Source organism: Tamandua tetradactyla, chromosome 14 (genome assembly GCF_023851605.1).
Source record: "Tamandua tetradactyla isolate mTamTet1 chromosome 14, mTamTet1.pri, whole genome shotgun sequence".
NCBI lineage: Eukaryota > Metazoa > Chordata > Mammalia > Pilosa > Myrmecophagidae > Tamandua > Tamandua tetradactyla.
In genome coordinates, this window is record NC_135340.1 from 36,886,054 (window position 1) to 36,904,257 (window position 18,204).

Sequence of the window (18,204 nt, forward strand, 5' to 3'; positions counted from 1 at the left end):
AATACAATTGCCTAATTGTACTGCTAATATATTCATTTTTGTTAAATTTGGTATAAACCCTAAGACTAGCACCTGTTTTTCTAAACCCAAAGGCTCTTTTCTCCCTGTTTCTATGGCAATTCTTTTGATTATTTTACCTAATGTGTATATGAGTATAAAGACCATGGTCATTTAAATTAATATTAAAACTCTGCCTATTATGTATACAAGTATATTAATTGAGTTAAGAATGTAGTCACAAAGGTTATTTCCAAAACTAATCTGATTTTTTCCAAATATTTTCTTTGTTAATGAGTGAAATTTATGTGTGGATTATCATACGTATGCAAGGCTTCATACTTTTATGAAAAGCTAACAAACTCATGATCACTGGAAACTGTGAGCCCCAAATTATTTCAAAACAATTGCTAATTACAACTTTACACATACATTGGCTCTTCTAATTAACTGCTTTTGTGGAAAAGCACAGAAATGATGCTGTCACTGAATATCAATACATAATACTGGAGACCCCCTAGTTTTCTTATTCCCCTCAAGCAAGAAACCACAATTGAAAGAGGTGGGATAGTTTTTCATCTTCAGTCACGTAAATGGCATTGGTAAAGTTAGGCTCTCCCATTCATAAGCCATTCATCTCCTCAGATATAGGTCCTATAGAGAGAAACCAAATCAGGCTCGAATATTTTAAACTTACAGAAAATTAAATTAATACACAATATTTCACTAGAAAAATTGAGGCCAGGAGTAAAATTTGAACCTTGACTCTTAATTTATTTGAAAAAATTTCTGATATTTGGGCTAAACAATATCATCTGAATATTTGATGAACTATTAAGACAAAAAATTGAAATTCCAACCTGATTTTCCACATTCTATACTGGTGCTCCATATCTAGGGTGTGATTTAATTATGTGTTTGTTTATTATTGTGTGTTTCTTTGTGTGTGGTATATCAATCTGTAAATTTAAAAAAGAAAGAAATAAAGAATGAAAAGTAAAGTGGTATCCAAATGCCTAAGCCAAGTTGGTACAGATATATTAGAAAGCTGGGACCAAAAGATTTAAATCAAGACTGAGAAAGTAAGATACAAGTTATATAATCATGTCACCTAATCTGAGGTATCCTTCAAATTCACATGCCAAGTAAGAGGTACAATGAACTAATCACAAAAAGCTTGGACAAAGCAAAACATTTATATAAATGTCCAGAAGCTTCCTGAAAAAATTATTCTATTTTATGATTTTTTCTCTGTAGGGAAAAAGGTAAGGATGCATTGGAAACAATTGAGACATTAAACCTTTAGGAGCCACTGCAATCATTGGTATTTAATTGGAGGATGCAATTGGAGGTAAACATGTAATATATCTGATAGAACAAATATACTAAAGTAACATACTGATGGGGTATATACTTCCCCTCATACACACATATCTGAATATTTCAAATTGAGTGAAGGTATAGGAGTAAAACACTAAAAAAAAGTAAGTGGGTATGCTTTTATTCAATTGAACTCTCATTTGACTGATAGTAATTTCACTCATTTTGTTCATTGAATCATTAAAATCATGGGTCATGAAATCCTGAACTCATGATAGTAGTAAAAATAAATCCATATGGAGATACAATCTATACTGGCAAACTGCATTTACATAACTTTACAATATGTTTCTCATCATTTGTGCCTTTCTGGCAGAGAAAAATCAGTAACATGAAAATAATTCTTAATAATCCATTACAATGGATTTTTCAGAAATGTCCATCTGCTCTCTTCCTATAGGAATCAAATAAGCACTTTCTATATGTCTTAGCCTTCAAAACTATCTCAGCTGAAATGATGTCATGCTCCAGACTACCTTCACTTTAAAGACTTTACGAAAATCATACCTGATGGACATGATGAACATTTCAATGATGTCTGAGTTTGCTTTGTTAGGACTCACCAGAAACTGGGAAATTGAAATGTTCTTTTTCTTCATATTTTTGTTGGCCTATGCAGCAATCATGACAGGAAACCTTCTCATTGTGGTCTCTGTAATCTTTGTCTCTCACCTTCACTCCACTCCAATGTACTTCCTCCTTGCAAATCTCTCCCTTCTTGACATGTTTATTTCCACAATTGCAACCACTAAGATGGTCATTGATCTCCTCAGGGAGAATAAAACTATTTCCTTGTGGGGCTGCATGGCTCAGATGTTCTTCCTCCACTTTTTAGGGGGCAATGAGATGACTCTTCTCAGAGCGATGGCTGTGGATTGGTACATTGCAATCTGCAAACCTCTCCACTCACAGCCATCATGAAACTGCCAGGTGCTCGTGGGCTCAGTGCTGCTGTCATGGGCTGTTGGTTTTGTGCACACCATGAGCCAGATGGTTTTTACCATCACATTGCCCTTCTGTGGTCCCAATGTGGGACAACATTTTCTGTGATCTTCCCCTTGTCCTGAAGCTCGCCTGCACTGACACCTATGTCCTGGAGTTGCTGGTGATTGCTGACAGTGGACTGCTGTCCTTCCTCTGCTTCATGCTCCTGCTCATTTCCTACACCATCATCCTGGTAACTGTCCAGCATTAATCCTCTGGGGCTCTCTCCAAGGCCCTGTCTAACTTGTCTGCTCACATCACTGTGGTCACTCTGTTCTTCGGGCCATGCATCTTCATTTATGCTTGGCCATGTAGTAGTTTTTCAGTAGATAAATTTCTCTCTGTGTTTTATTCAGTTATCACACCTTTACTGAACCCCATTATTTATACCCTGAGGAATCAGGAGATGAAAGCAGCAATGAGAAGACAGTGGACCCAGCACATCAGCTCCAGACAGGACTTCTAGACAGAACCATGATGACCAAGGTGTTTAGTGCAAAATCCGGTATACATTACACATCAGAAAATGTTATTGATTTTTGTATGTGCAGATATTTTAAAAACGTGTCAATAATGTTTATTCAAATATCAATTATTCCATCAGTATTTTTCTATGAAATGTTGGTTCTATTGAAAGTATTTTATCTAAATTGAAAACAGGTTTTTGGATAATAAATTACAAATATTTGTAATTAATAGAAAACAGGCTCATTAATTGTAGTTGGAAGCTCAGAAAAGTACAAAACTAAATATCCTTGAATAAAGAGAAATCAAATATACATTTATTTGTCAACTGGTAGTTGAGAATTAGGGATCTTTCTGCTAAATTCTCTAGATAAATAAATATGCACAAAATTATATGAATTTCACCAAACCCATAAGCCGACAAACATACATCCACAGTTTTTCTCCATATATGGAAAGATTATTGGCTTTTCTGAAAATAAACACACTGTTTTTTTACAAGGACATCGGCCCATTAGTTACTGTCGTCCATGGATGTGACACACACGTCAGTTTAAAAAAAACAGGAATTCTGCCTGACAAACATGTGCCAGGGAGTTACATTCTACTTCATTTGTCATCCATGTTTGGATTTATATTTACTCATATTTCTCTTGAGAATCAAATAAGTTAATCCTCATAGACTCATAATTAGTGAAAGGCTTTTATATATTCCAGGCAGTCACATTTTAGCTTATGGTGGGAAAATGAGAGTATTCAAGCTGGTTCTAAGTTGCATTAAGAAAGTCGGAAAGTCTTCTGCATCATAAAGGTTAGTTTAAAGCCTCTGACCATTCGAATAATTAGATCATATATCCTTTAGAAAATCAAATTCATATTGTTATTTTTTTCATAGTATATAGTGTCTTTTATGGACGTCTTTTCATTATTTCTCCTTCACTGCCTCAAACGATATGTACAATAGTATAACTAGAGGCCAAAGGATGCTTCAAAATGTTTTCCTAGCTGTTTGTGCATGGGGTAATTTAGTCTAAATTTTTATTTTAAAAATGCATTGAGAAAAATAGGAAACTGGTCCTTGGGGATCTTTGGGTATATTCACATCTGTTTCTTCTAAACTATTTTGATTAACAATTTAAATGTAGGTAATGATGCAGAGTGTAATATTTCAAATTCACACCATTTTGCCATATTTGTTTCAAACTTTTTCAATGTGAAAAAATGGATTATTAGAGTCAATAAGTGTCTTTAAGCAAACTTCACAACAAATTATTCTGTCTTTCTAGAGAAAGCATTATTCCTCTGTAGAATTTTTAAGCTATTTTGCTCATGTATAAATTCATTGGCATTAATTTTGGTTATGTTAAAAATTGATATAAATGTTAATATTTTATTATTTAAAATATAATAATATTTTAAAATTTATTTTAATTCAACTTTATATTTTAATTTTTATTTATTTAGATATGCATCACTCTAGGCTATTCATTCTAATGGCTACAAAGTCTTCTATTACACTTTGCATTTGCTAAAATTTATTTAGATCTCATCCTTTTAAGAGACAGAGTAATCCCATTTGTTTACTGTTATAAATAATGGTTCAATTGAATATACTTATATATTTTTTCAAATACATGATAATATCTCTCTATTATATACTTGGAAATGAAAATGCTTATTTTTAGGTATAAACATTCTAATTTTACTAGAAATTCCCAGATTGCTCTCCAAAATTGTAGAAATTTTCACTTCCACTGGGTTTTTGAGGGGATCTTAATTTTTTCATGACTTTTCATGACCTTACATCAGGGTTTAGCAAGGATTTTATTTTAATGTTGTCATTTAGATGTGGATAAAAACAATTTACCCTTTAATTGTATTTCTTTGGTTTATAGTATATTTGATATCATTTCAGATATTAACTGGATAATCTCTTTCTCTTTTGAAGATCTTCCAGTGCACGTCCTTTGCTGATTTCTCTATTGGCTTTTCTTTTACAAATTGCTTTTAAATAATTATATATTTTAGATCATATCATTTGTCATTCAGATATATGCATTGTAAACATTCTTACTTCTGTAGATTATTTTTAATGTTTTGTGATATTTATAAATATAAAAAATGCAATACAGGTACATTTATTAATCTTTTCCTTTATGGTTTTTTAAATGTAAAATATTTCTACAATTGATAGGTTAAAATAGTCTACTATGATTTTTTGGAGGGTGGTGGGAGTGAGTGCATGGTCCAGGAATCGAACTCGGGTCTCCCACATGAAAGATGAGCATTCTACCACTCTCTCTACTGTGGTTTTTATGATTTAAAGTATTCTTCTTTACATTTGGTTGTTTAATCCAACATGTAGCTAGAGTTATCAATACCTGCTGGAATCCAATTTCTTTTTTATGTATTGATATAAGCAATCATACAAATACCGCTTATTGCAGAGTGTTTCCCTACTGATTATAATGTCACCTTTACAATTCATCAATTGTCCTTATATTCCTGAGTTTGTTTCCATCTTCTTTTATCACTTCCATTTATTGTTTTGATTCTGAGACAACACTACACTGTCTTACGTATAGATGTTTTGTAATAATCTTGACATTTAGTGTGATGAATCATCGATTTTATATATAACAAGTATTTATTTTGAATCTGTGGTCTGTTAATTTTGTTTCTCCTTTCCTTCATTGGACTGAAATTATTTTTACAATTAATATGTTTCTATTGATTAAAAAGTTACCTTTGAATTCTTTTTTAAAGATGTGTTTATAAGATATCCTCCCCACTATAGATTACCAAGATGTATCTCAACATTTTATTCTATCAGTGTTTCATTATATCTTTCACATTTTGTTGTTAAATGTTTCTGGAGTTCACCTTTGTACCCATGGAAGGTAGGAACCCAACTCTATTTATCTCCTTATAGTAACCCCCTATTCAAGCAATATATACAAAATAACCTGCCTTTCTGCAATTATGTTGCTGTGTCAACATATAGGACTATCAAAGCTATCCTCTCCCTCTCTCTCTCTCTCTCTAGTGTTTGTGTGTATCTGAGTTTTCCATTCAGTTCCACTAATTTTTCACCATTACTTTATTATTTTAGTACTATTACTTTGTACATGGTTCAGTATTTAGTTGGTGTGTTTACTCCCTTTGTTACTCCATTAAAAACTGACAACTTAAAAAAGAAATAAAAGATAAAAAAATTAAAAACAAAATAATTTTAAAAGATAAGGAAAAAAAGAACAAAGAAAAATATAATAAAAAATGAAAAAAAATAACAACCTACACATCTTTATTTATGTATGTTTTAAGATGAGTTTTTACAAGGTTAGCTGAATTTTTATTATATATATTTAGATAGATATAATATCAGTATTTTTGTTATATTATGTCATCCCTCTCATGACCAAGATACATTCCTCCATTGATTCAAATAAAATTTTATGTCTTCTGATGGAGTTCTAAATTTTTACTCATAATATCCTTCCTTTATTTTCAACTTGCAATTATTTTGCATTGTTTGTTGCTTGTAGGTTAAACGTTTTTTTTGCTGAAAAGTAAATATTAATATTTAATATTGGTCATTTATGTGTATACAATATATATATGATAGTTACAAAACATGTATATTATATATAGAGAGATACGTTGATTTATGTACATATAAAATACTTATTTGTGTTTATATACATGTATATGTTACATATCACACATGTGACTTATATATGTGTAGATACGTTTTCCTATGAACTTTGAGAATAGATTAAAGATGTGATGCCCTTTTATCTCTAAATAGCTTTATATGTTATCTAAAACAGTGCAACTTTCAAAATCAGAAAGTTAATATTAATATAAGATGAATATCTAATATAGACCTTATTCAAATTTTTGCCAATTGTTCAGATAACATCTTTTTAGAAAAAAATTTAAAAACAAGCTGATTCAGAAACAAATCAAGGGTCCCAAGTTGCATTTCATTGTCATTTATTTGGCAATAACTTATTACACTTTAATCTTTCTTTGATTTCCATAACCTTGACATTTTTGAAGGGTACAGATATTGGAATTTAATTTTGTCACATGTTTCCTCTTAATTAGTTTCAAGTTATTCATTTTGGGCAGTAATACCACAAGAATGATGCTTTGTCCTTCTGAGTCTTTCATATTAGGCAGTAGATAATGATTTGAGCCATTACTGATAGTATTAACTTTGATAACTCACTTGGGGTTTGTGTCTGTTAGGTTATCCACTCCAAAGTTAACATTTAATAAACAATTTCCAGGAAGCTAATTCGAGCCTATATACATATTCTGTTCCTCATGAAAACTTTATCCAATGATCATGTGATAAATGCAAAACCAATCAATTATTCATACTTCTATTTTCAAGATCATCTGCAAAACACATTTATTCTTGCCTTCCCCTTTCAGTTCATTACTTTTAACTCATTTTTCCAATACTGAGAAACCTGGCACCCTTTATTAACTGTATCTTTGCTTGTTTTCTCAATTCTAAAATATTCCAAATGCACCACTCAGAAATTTTAAACCACACCACTTTATAAAACAAACTGACAAAAATAAAAAATATATATATAGCAATTAGGGTTCCTCATTTTTATGGTATGTGGTCTAAGCATTATGATCAAGTTAATTTAGTTAGTTCCACACTTCCCCCTTCTGTGTGGTTATTTTATTCATTTGAAATAGTTAAATTTGTTCCCCTTCATTTCTAATTTATGGTATGGTAGCAGTAGCACTCCCCTCTCATAATTTCAAATCCTTTTCCAGTCTCCTATTCTTTCCAACCACCAATTGCATGTAGCCAATCTCATTGCTTTGTGTTTTGTTTCCTATGTTTCATTTTCATAATGGCCTTTTTCTTATAGCAAGCTGTCAAAAGTTAGCTTGCTGTAGACCTTCTTTTGTTTTTTTTCTAAAAACAATGTATCTGGAAAAATTTTTACTACAGTTGTTTATCTACAATGTTAAAATAATCATAATATGAAAGAAAAAAGTGGGAACACAATTTAAATGCTTTCTGGAATTTTATAGCCCCAGCAAGCTCTGTCTATCTGTAAAGATTTCTCCCTATATTGGATCAGGGTCACCATTGCTTCAGCAGGATATTTTCCGACCTTTCAATTACATTTCTCAGATCACTATCTTTCTTGTTATTTCTGTTGCATTGCTAGGTTGTACCTCAGTGAAAGAGCTTTCCCCCTGATAGTTTGCTGACAACTTTTATTTTTATTTTTAGGATAATTTATAATAACATTTTACATGAATTATTTTTCACTACTGTTCTGGGGAAACCTCTTCTGGTTTCTGTTCAAAATAGAAACACCGAAGTGCTGTTTTCACCTCTCCATTCTACTCTTTGAACTGTTACACAAAGAGAGTTGAACCACATGCAAATTCCATAGACTTAACCTGTTCATGTCTTCCTGGTCATGTAGGTGGCGACCTCTATCTCTGGTGGCTGTTCAAAAGCTTTTGAATAACTTCATTATATGCTTTTAATCCTCATGGAGTGTTCCTTGCCTTGCAAACGAAGAATAAAATAAAGACTATATCTCACAAACATCCTGGTGACAAGTGAAAGATATGTGACCTAGCTTCCTTCCCATCAGATGCATCTACCTGCAGGAGAATTTCACTTGGATGTGAGTCATATACATAACGAAGCTGAGAATGTAAATCCATTGGGCTGCCACCATTAGTAGCAAAGTTCTCATATTTTCAGTCTTAGCAAAGCCAGTGGCATTTTACCTATTATAGCAAAGTGAAAGTAGACATGAGGTCAGCAATAAAAGCAGATATCCAAAGAGAGTTTTGTAATGTAGGTTTGGTCCTTGTTCCTATGAACAACATAAATCCTGCTTATCTGTTACTTCCTGCAATGTATGAGGTTTCTAAAGATCCCCACGAACCGCTCCTGGTAAGAAAACATTAGTTAGGTGATATGGTTTGAAAATAAACACCTGAAACAGACATCATCCAATTACATTTTTTCTCTCTCATTGGGGACCTATCAGTGGCTATATTCATGAGTATAAATATTATAGTATTATAAGAAAGAATATGTTGTGGCATAGAATGAAATACAAAAACTTACTTGGTAATCATACATTTTGATTATATATTACTATTGTTAAACTTATATAGAGAACTTCTTGTGGATAAAAGAATACATCTGTGGTATCAGGTGGTTGTGTTGTGGTAACCTGTTGTGCTGATTTGAATCTTGTGTACCCCAGAAAAGCCATGTCCTTTAATCTTCATCCAGTACTGCTGGGTGGGACCTTTCTGATTGCTTCCATGGAGATGTGGCCCACCCAATTGTGGGTGGTTACTTTTGATTAGATGGTTTCTATGGAGATGTGTCTCCACCTATTCAAGGTAGGGTTGCTTAATGGAGCACTTTAAGGGCGACCATTTTGGAAAAAGCTTAAGAGCCATGAAAGCTCACTCAGCCAGAGACTTTTTGAGATGAAGAAGAAAAATGCCCTGGCGGAAGCTTCATGAAACCAGAAGATGAGAGAGATAGCTAGCAGACATCACCATTTGCCATTCCAGCTGTGTGAGAGAGAAACCCTAAACTTCATTGACCTTTCTTAAGTGAAGGTAACCTCTTGTTGGTGCCTTAATTTGGACATTTCCATGGCCTTGGAAGTATAAACTTGCAACTTAAAAAATTTTCCTTTTTAATAGCCATTCTGTTTCTGGGATATTGCATTCCAGAAGCTTGAAACTAGAACACCTGTTATCACTACTCTAACATTTTGCTGAATCCACATTTGTCCAGCAAAAGAAAAATTGTCAAATAACAAGCATATTTTGAATCCTGATTTACTAGGAAGAATTTTTTTTAGATTACTCTCAAAGGACACTTGAACTTTGATGCCTGTCTAAAATATTTTATAGTGCAATTATAAAAATATATTTAATTGAATTCCATGTGATTGTCATGGAGTCAAATTATAAAATAGAGGACAAAAGGTTTATCTTTTTTAATGGAAAGGTAAGAGATTTAGGTCATTACTTCTCATTTGCTGTGATTTTGGGTAAATTTATGAAGATTTACATGCCTCATTTTCCTCATCTTTAGATGATTAAAATAACAATGATCATATTGATAATTAAAATCTTAACACCAATGTTATGTGAGAACTAACAAAATCTTAACATCAATGTTACAAGATAACTAATAAGAGGATGTATATTAAACACTCAACCCAACACCTGTTATATAGAAAGCTGTTTGTATCTTGGACATTTTTTATCAATTGACTACAAGTTTGTGGTGAACCAGGAGTGTGTCTTTGTGCTTGTTTGTCCTATGACTAGGAAATAGTCTAACATGAATGATTATTTACTTTAGGAATTAGGAAATTAATGGCTGAGCGTGGGAATGAAACTAATGACTGCTTGGAGCATCAGAGAAGTGGCATGGCTTATAGTGGAAATATTATTATTTAACTCCAAATTCACGAACAACTTTCTTCCTAAGATCTAGTCTCTCATCCTTCATATCCATTCTGAAGTCTTGTCTTTCTCTTTAAAGCACTGTCTGGATATTCTCCCCCCATAACATGACCCACAGTTAGTTTCCTCAATATGAGCACCTGAAGAAAAGTGACATTCATCTCACCAGAAGTTAGCCCTAAGAGACTTCCTCAACATACTTTTGTCTTCATATACCTCTTAAGTAACCTTACTTCCATTCTTACACAACCAATAACCAAATATATAATGGTACCACAATTAACTGAAAATGAGAGAAGAAATAAAGCCAACTTCTCCACCTTTAAAAACATCTCCTATATCCTAACCAATCTACCCTCATGTGTGTTATCCAAACTCTCATTGATATTAACAAACCAAACTGCCAAAAAATACTTTGCAGCCCTGAAGCATCAGTCCCACAACTGACAGAATTCCCTTTAAAATACCCTGCTAAGTGTTCTCAGGGTTTCCCATTACTAATAGGACATTACATAACAGTTACATACACCATAATAGGAAGTTCTCAGGTTGGTTGGATTCCATATAAATTTGTGATATGTTTCTTCTTAATGGTACTGAACTAAGAAGGTTCCTTCAAGATATTTTCTCATCTGAACTCATTGCCTGTTACTGCTTCTGAACTGGTAAGCATAAGAGACATTTCTAAAATCATAAATTTTGTCTGTTATTCAAAATAATTCTTATATGAATTTGCTATAATCAGTCATGAAAGGCAGTCTTAGGATTTGAAAAATGCATCAGAAATTCTGGAAAATGAGCCCCCCAAATAATTAAATTCAGAATTATGTAAGCAAAATGAAGTGATTTTCCTATTAGAAATGCAGGTAAAGAGCAGAGAATCATTAAGTAATTATATTTATTATTATGAGGAGAGAATGTTGATCTGTTAGTATATGATAGGCACTCTGGTGCTAAAGTTTCAAGAATAAAGGAATCAAAGTATTCATATTTTTAAAAGGAAGAGAAAAATATATACCAGTAACTACATCAAAGAGCTATGAAGTAAAAAGGAGAAAAGAATCAAGTTTGATTCAGTTTGTTAGGAAAAGCTCTTAATATGTTATTTAGGTATGGATATTGAATAGAAGGAATATTAAAGGCAAGAGAGTAATTCATTGATTTGAATGTACACATTTCTTCTTAAAAGGTAGGTAATTTCCTAAAACCCTCCTTTCAGCCTTTTTTGAAGGGAGCTAATTTGCTGCTAGATTAAAATCCTTAAAATAAGCATCCAACTTTCAGTAGCCTATCTAATTTGGAGAATCTAAGCTACTTTTAGTCTAAATAGGTACCTAAATTTAGGGTTTTCTAGGTATTATTGTTGTTGATTAAACTACAACCAATTCCAGCAGAGAAATTTTAAGAGCCAGAGTTGCTCATCATCTGTTTTTTAAAAAGAGGCTGGATAGAAAAAAAACAGAGCTTGAAAAATTCAATTCGGTGTTAGATGATGAGGAAGATAATGATGATAATTCAGGCCTATCCTGTACTTATATTAAACTGCATAGACCTCAGAAATAAGAACATTTGGTCTGAGTTTTACTCCAATGGTCTACCCATAATTGCCCCTACTTTCCTGTGCTTGGTTTCCCTTAATAATCTAATATGATGAGTAGTTCTGTCCAATTCCTCTCTCTAATTGGAGGAGCACCAAGTAAATACCTGCTTTGTTCATTATAAATTGGATGAAAAGCAAAGGATGGAAAAGGTGAATAAGTAAATGTGAGAGACCAACTTTGGATCCTGTCATTTTTCCAGAGGACTGAGAAAAACAATGGAAGGTAGGGAGCAAAAACAAAAAAAATAATGTTTGGGACAGGAGGAAAAATGAGCCTGAGTAAGGGAAAAGACCAAGGAATCTTGACAGTTGAAAATGAAATTCATAAATGCAGTCATAGTTCCTGCTTGTTTTTATTTTTGTTGTTGCTTTTAATCTACTACAGAATATGCTCTTTATGACCTAATCAGTACCAGAGTCACCTGAATTGACAATAAACAGATAGAGCTATCAGTTTTCTGGTTTCACAAAGCTTACCAGGAAAGTAATTTAATTAGGAAAGTTTATTCCAATTTAACAAGCAAAACATGCAACTAAACTACTCATTGTTGCTCTGGGAATCTTTAGCTACTGTGCCCCCATAATTAAGAGATCATTGAAACACATACAAAGACAGGTAAGCCAATGGAGTGAGGGATCCACAGTTGTTACTGATAAACACAAAACCATTTGTCCACAGCCATGGGATAGTACTAGAGTCCAGGAAAAACTAGGATCCTAAGTGAGATAAACTAGTGAGGTGAAGTCTTACTACATAGTCATCCAATAGGCCATCCACAGGATCCAAACTGGAAGGACATAATCCATTCCAGCAACTAAATTAAATAAGAGAGGTTGGAGGAGTCGAGGAAGACCAAGTTAGCATCCTAAACTTAGGGAAGACCAAAGTGCCAGTTGAAGGGATCTTGGAACTTCAAATAAATGTTTTCCCAGACAAGATCTTCAAAATATTCTTCCTGGGTGGAGATTCACAACCACTGCAGGCAGGAGGAGGTGAGTTCTGGTGTGAATGTATGGGAAAAGTGAGAAGCAGCATTCTAACTCAATTGGGATATTCCCTGACTTACAAAGTATTTCAGAAAAATACAAATGTATGAAAACTTCCAAGTTCATGGCTGAAAATAGGAATCCTGTGATGTAATGATGAAAAAGTTATTAAATTTCTTATGTAAAAGTGTTCTTGGCATCCATGTGGTCTTAACCATCGTGCAAGAAGACTCTGGTGAAGCAGCATATATAAATCATGTCAAAAGTCTATTTGTTGAAGCTGCTGGTGATATACTTAGTTACAGCAAAGGTTAAATTACACTCTTTTAAAATGTAATATTGCTTCTTTTAAGGAGAAAATCATCATGAATACCATCAATTCCATACCAAAGAAATATCTATTATTAACTAAGTCATGTGAGCATTTTGACCTAGAGCAGCAGAGAATTCTACTCAAAAAGCAACACAATACTGAGAAGCAACAAAATATGTTCGTGTGATAACAGGACAGGTATTTGAATTATCACCTTTTCTTTCTTTATGTATATATTTACCTATTAATTCTAAAAAAATCCCAATATTTAAAAGCTTGTAAATATAAAAATATTCAGGATCGTTGATCTGTTGCAAAGATTCATAAGGCTATGCTTAAGATAAGCATTAAATCTACAGTTCAGAAAACATAACTCTGGTGACACAATGCCCTGAGTTTGAATTCCAGCCTATCATCGCTATAAGTTTGAATAAGTTAACAAGAATGAACTAAAATGTATTATTTGCCATCTATATTTAAGATGTCGTGCTAAGTGCTTTTCACACATAGTTTCAATAAAGTACTCCATCTCTCCAACTCATATTGCTTGTAGACAAGATGTTTTCATTTTGATGTGGCACAATTACTCCTTAAAAGGTATGATGAGAGAAACAAACTTTGATGAGTAGACCCTTAGACCAGCCTGTCTTATGGTCTAACATTAACACTCCAGGCGGGATGGACTTAAATGCTCACATTATCATGGTGTTTGGATATTTCCTTTGTTCTTTCTTTTTCTCCATTAATAGCCCTTTAAAAGTTTTTTGATTGAGGCCAGTTTTAGCTCTTGTGAGCATGAATAAAAAGAGGAAAATATTATAAAAATATTTCTAATATCCAATAAAGAAGTAAATGTAAAAATGTCATTTTCTATCAACCCTAAAGGATGAACATTTACATTGCTCCTCCTGTCTTGTTTTTGACACCCAAACCATTTAAAGCAGTGTCTATACACACGTATTTTCATATGTTGTTATTTTCATTTTCATGTGATAGACTACCATGGCATAGGTATTCTTCATCTTAAAATACAGTATTAGTACCTTTAAAGAAATCAGTTATAGTTTGAGTACCCTTTTTGTAATAACCACACCAATGTTAAGTGTTAACATGTTTTCAATGTTTTCCTTCAGATGGGTGGGAAGTGAATCTCATTGTTATTTTATTTTGCATTTTTCAGAATTCTAATGAGATTATGCAATATTTCCTACAGGTTTGTCTGTTATTTGAAATAACTGTTCTGTGACATGACTATTCTTTTATACAATTTTTAAAAGAAATTTCAGGTAGCTACCTTGGAAATCAAGCAAGATGATCCTTTTCTGATTGTTGATATTAATGCTTTCTTTCTCATATATTTTTAAATAATTTGTAGTTTCAAAATTTGCCTTTTTACTATTTTATAATATTTTTATCACTTCTTAAGAATATATTGTTATTTATGTTTATGTTTTCTGAGTTTTCTATTTTCCTGTAAAACTTTCCCAAAAGGATAGAGCAGTGATTTTTAACTAGGGGAAAATTTGTCCTATACAGAATATTTGGTAATCTGGAGAAAATTTTGGTTGTCACAGTAGAAGGAGGACTACTGTCATCTAGTTGGTAAGGGCCAGATGTACTTGTAAATATCCTACAGCACATTGAACAGACTCTGCAAAACAATATCTGGTCTAAAATGTGAATAATGCTCAGAAATCCTGGAAATAAGGAATATAATAGAGTGAGTCATAAAGAGTTGAGTATCTATTGATTTTTCTACCTGAATTATAAATTAAAATATTAAGCCAGAGTTTTAGCTATCACATTACTACAAGAAAAAATATTTTGTGTGACTTTAGGAAGTGGCTTGTGAAATTCATTTAAAAATGATTTGGGGTTGTATCAGATACTTGTTGTTGTAATGCACATGCTAGTTGACTGGACTAAGGCTATTCAGAAGGGAAGATGCATTGTCTACACAGTTGTCATGGGGGAATGAAGCCTTTAGGCCCTCTGGTCAAGGTGGGGGGAGAGAAAAAATTGGGAAAATGCAGAAGTACATCAAGTTTGGTGATTATGGGGCACTAGGAGAGAAAAGAAGGCATTTATGAGCTCTTCTTCCAAGAGCCCTGCTCTGGCTATTTTTTGCTGCATTAAAAACTACCCCAAAGCTTAGTGGTTTAAAACATTTATTATGAACTTGTGTAGTTACATAGGTTGTTGGGTTCAGATAGGTAATTTTACTTGGATATATATTGCAGTTGTAGCACATGACATGACTGGACCAGAGTCATCCTAGGCCTTGACTAGGTTGGATTTACAAGATGGCTCATATGAATGGGAATGATGCTGTCTTCTGGAACTCATCTGGGACTACTGAACAGAATTCCTTCATGTGACCTTTCCAGGTAGCTAAGGCTTCTTCCAGGATAGTACCAAGATCGAATTCCTAAAAGGTCCAGGGAGAAGCTTCAGAGTTCTTCCTGACTAGACTTAGATGTCATGCAACATAATCTCCACCACACTCTATGGATAAGGGCCAAGTCACTAGGTCAATGCAAATTTAAGTAAAGGAGAACTATACGAGAGAGGCAAAGCTGGGATATGTGCTACACTGGATGGTCATATTTGGAGACAGCCACAAACTTGACTTTTCTCGTGGATCAGAAACTCATCTTGTAGTAATGCTTTATTTGGATGCCTTGAATAATGGGAATGATTACGTATCTGACCATCAGAAGTCTGGGGATCATGTCAGTCACCTAGGGTACCTGAACTGAAGCTGAAGAAAAAGTGGCAAGAGAAAGAAAGAAATATTTGGGGGCATTGATCAGGATGCAAGAAACTGACATGCCTAGATGTATAAATATATCATACTGGAACTTTTAAGAAAAGGCCTAAGAGACTTAATATTCATCAAATCTTTGGTAATTGAATTTCAAGTTTATAAATAAAATTTTAGTTCCCTCCATATTAGGAAAACTAAATTGAATATGATCTCATCACTGAAAACATCCTTTTTAGTTCTCTGAACCTCCATAGTCCATGAGTGGGCACTTTATACCTGTTTTCTTTAGTTGCTCATTGATCACTTATTAAATGAAATCTATATTTTCTCAGCTGATTTGCTGTGCTAATTAGTGTTAGACACCTTAAACCATTTTTTAAAATCACAACCCCTGCACTCATACCCCCTACTCCATTAATTAACACACAATCTAAAGAAAGTTCATAGAACTAACAGCTTGAATGTCTCTTCAAACCAGATCGCCCTCCGTTTTCTTGAACAATGTGCATTCATGTATTACTATCACTAGACAGTTATGTAGGGGAATTCTCACCCCTCCTGTCACATGTTAACATAGAGCTTTGTATTCTCAGTACAACTTCCTTTTCCCCTTGCTCATCAAACCATTTAATCCTTCAAAATATTCTAACTGTGGAGTTACACTATATGTTATCCAGGAGTAAAGAAATTTTTAGTAAAAATAGAACATGGAATACTTAACAGTGAGTAGTAGTTACAGTTGCTATTGGTGGCAATATCTCCACATTGGAAGTAAAAGCAACATGTTGTTCAATTTCTCTTGACCTTCTGAGCCTTTGTCTCCTGGCAGAATATGCAAAAAATGTTTGGCCATTCTTCTGATTTCACAATGATCCTCACCCACATGAGCAGCTTTGCACATCCTAAACTTTGCACGATGTCATAACGTGCATGATGTCATGTGCATGCTACACACCTCCTTGCAGCTGCAGTTGGTGGCATAACCTACTTCTTCAAAATCAGCCCATACCTCAATTTCACATTTTCATTGTAAGCCTGCCTACAACCTACCATCTGTGACACAGTGTCTTAGGACTGATCCTTATTTGCTTCAGCTCCCCACAAAACCATTTCCCTCTACCATCCAGTCCCTTGTCTTCCTGTGTCACCAATACTTCCCCAAGGTCCCTATAACTATTGGTCACCATGTAGCCTGCCTGTGATATTCTTTTTTCATTTACTATTTTTTGGCTTTCCTACCTTCACTTCCTAGAATAAGCTATAGGCTATGCATACAGAACGTATCCATATCAAATACATGAAATAATAATCTCAACTCTTACTTGTATAAGATTTCAACCTCAGAAAGCATATTCATACCTTTTCTCATTTTTTCTCCATTGCCATTTTGTCTTAGTTTTCAGGTTTCAAGGAGAAAGTGATTTTCCTAAGGCATAGAATGAGTTTGTGGAAAATTCCAAGGTATAACACCACATGAATGCTAGTGGGAACTATTTCCACTATTTACACCTATCAGAAACAATCTTTAAGTAACATCCTATTTATGTTTCTATCATTATAAAATATCATGTCTAATTATAAGTTTTGGGCTTTTTTGCAGAAGAAGTTACTTGATTTTGATGGTAGAATATGGTAAGATTAATAAAACACTTTTATAATTAATTTTCCTGAAGAAGTTATTCTCAAGTTTAAATAAGTTACTAAGAGCTCCCGATTTTTTATCTTGTTAGCCACATTATGACTGCTTGCACAACTTGTATTTCCTATGGGAGATTATTTTCAAAATTATAAAGATTACATCAAATTAGATTAAGGAATTTAAAAAAAAGCTCAGCTGTTTTAGTTTCCTATCCTTAATTTTGAAATTTCTGCTTAGTACTGTCTTACTCCTAAGATACATCTGAACACGAACATGTCATTTCCCATGGGAATTCCAGTAAGGAATATTTGGGTATTTTGGGTTTGAAGTTCTTTATATATGGATATGTGTATATATGTACATATATGCATATATATGTATATATAAATATTTAACATTTACAAAATATGATCATACTTGCATAGAGTGTTTTTCAACCTGCCTTTTATTACTGAAAAAATAAATATATTCTTAAATAGTTTCTTAGACATCATTCTATCCTTTGTGCAATATTATATCCTACAGGATTTCCTACATTGTATTTATGATTGTGAGTAGTAATTGTAGAACAC

The 18,204-nt window shown here is 33.2% G+C and overlaps 1 pseudogene; it reads left to right on the top strand.

The window, feature by feature from the left end:
• The first annotated feature begins 1,887 nt into the window (after positions 1 to 1,887).
• Positions 1,888 to 2,827, top strand: LOC143654932 (olfactory receptor 4K13-like; annotated as a pseudogene).
• Positions 2,828 to 18,204: the final 15,377 nt, after the last annotated feature.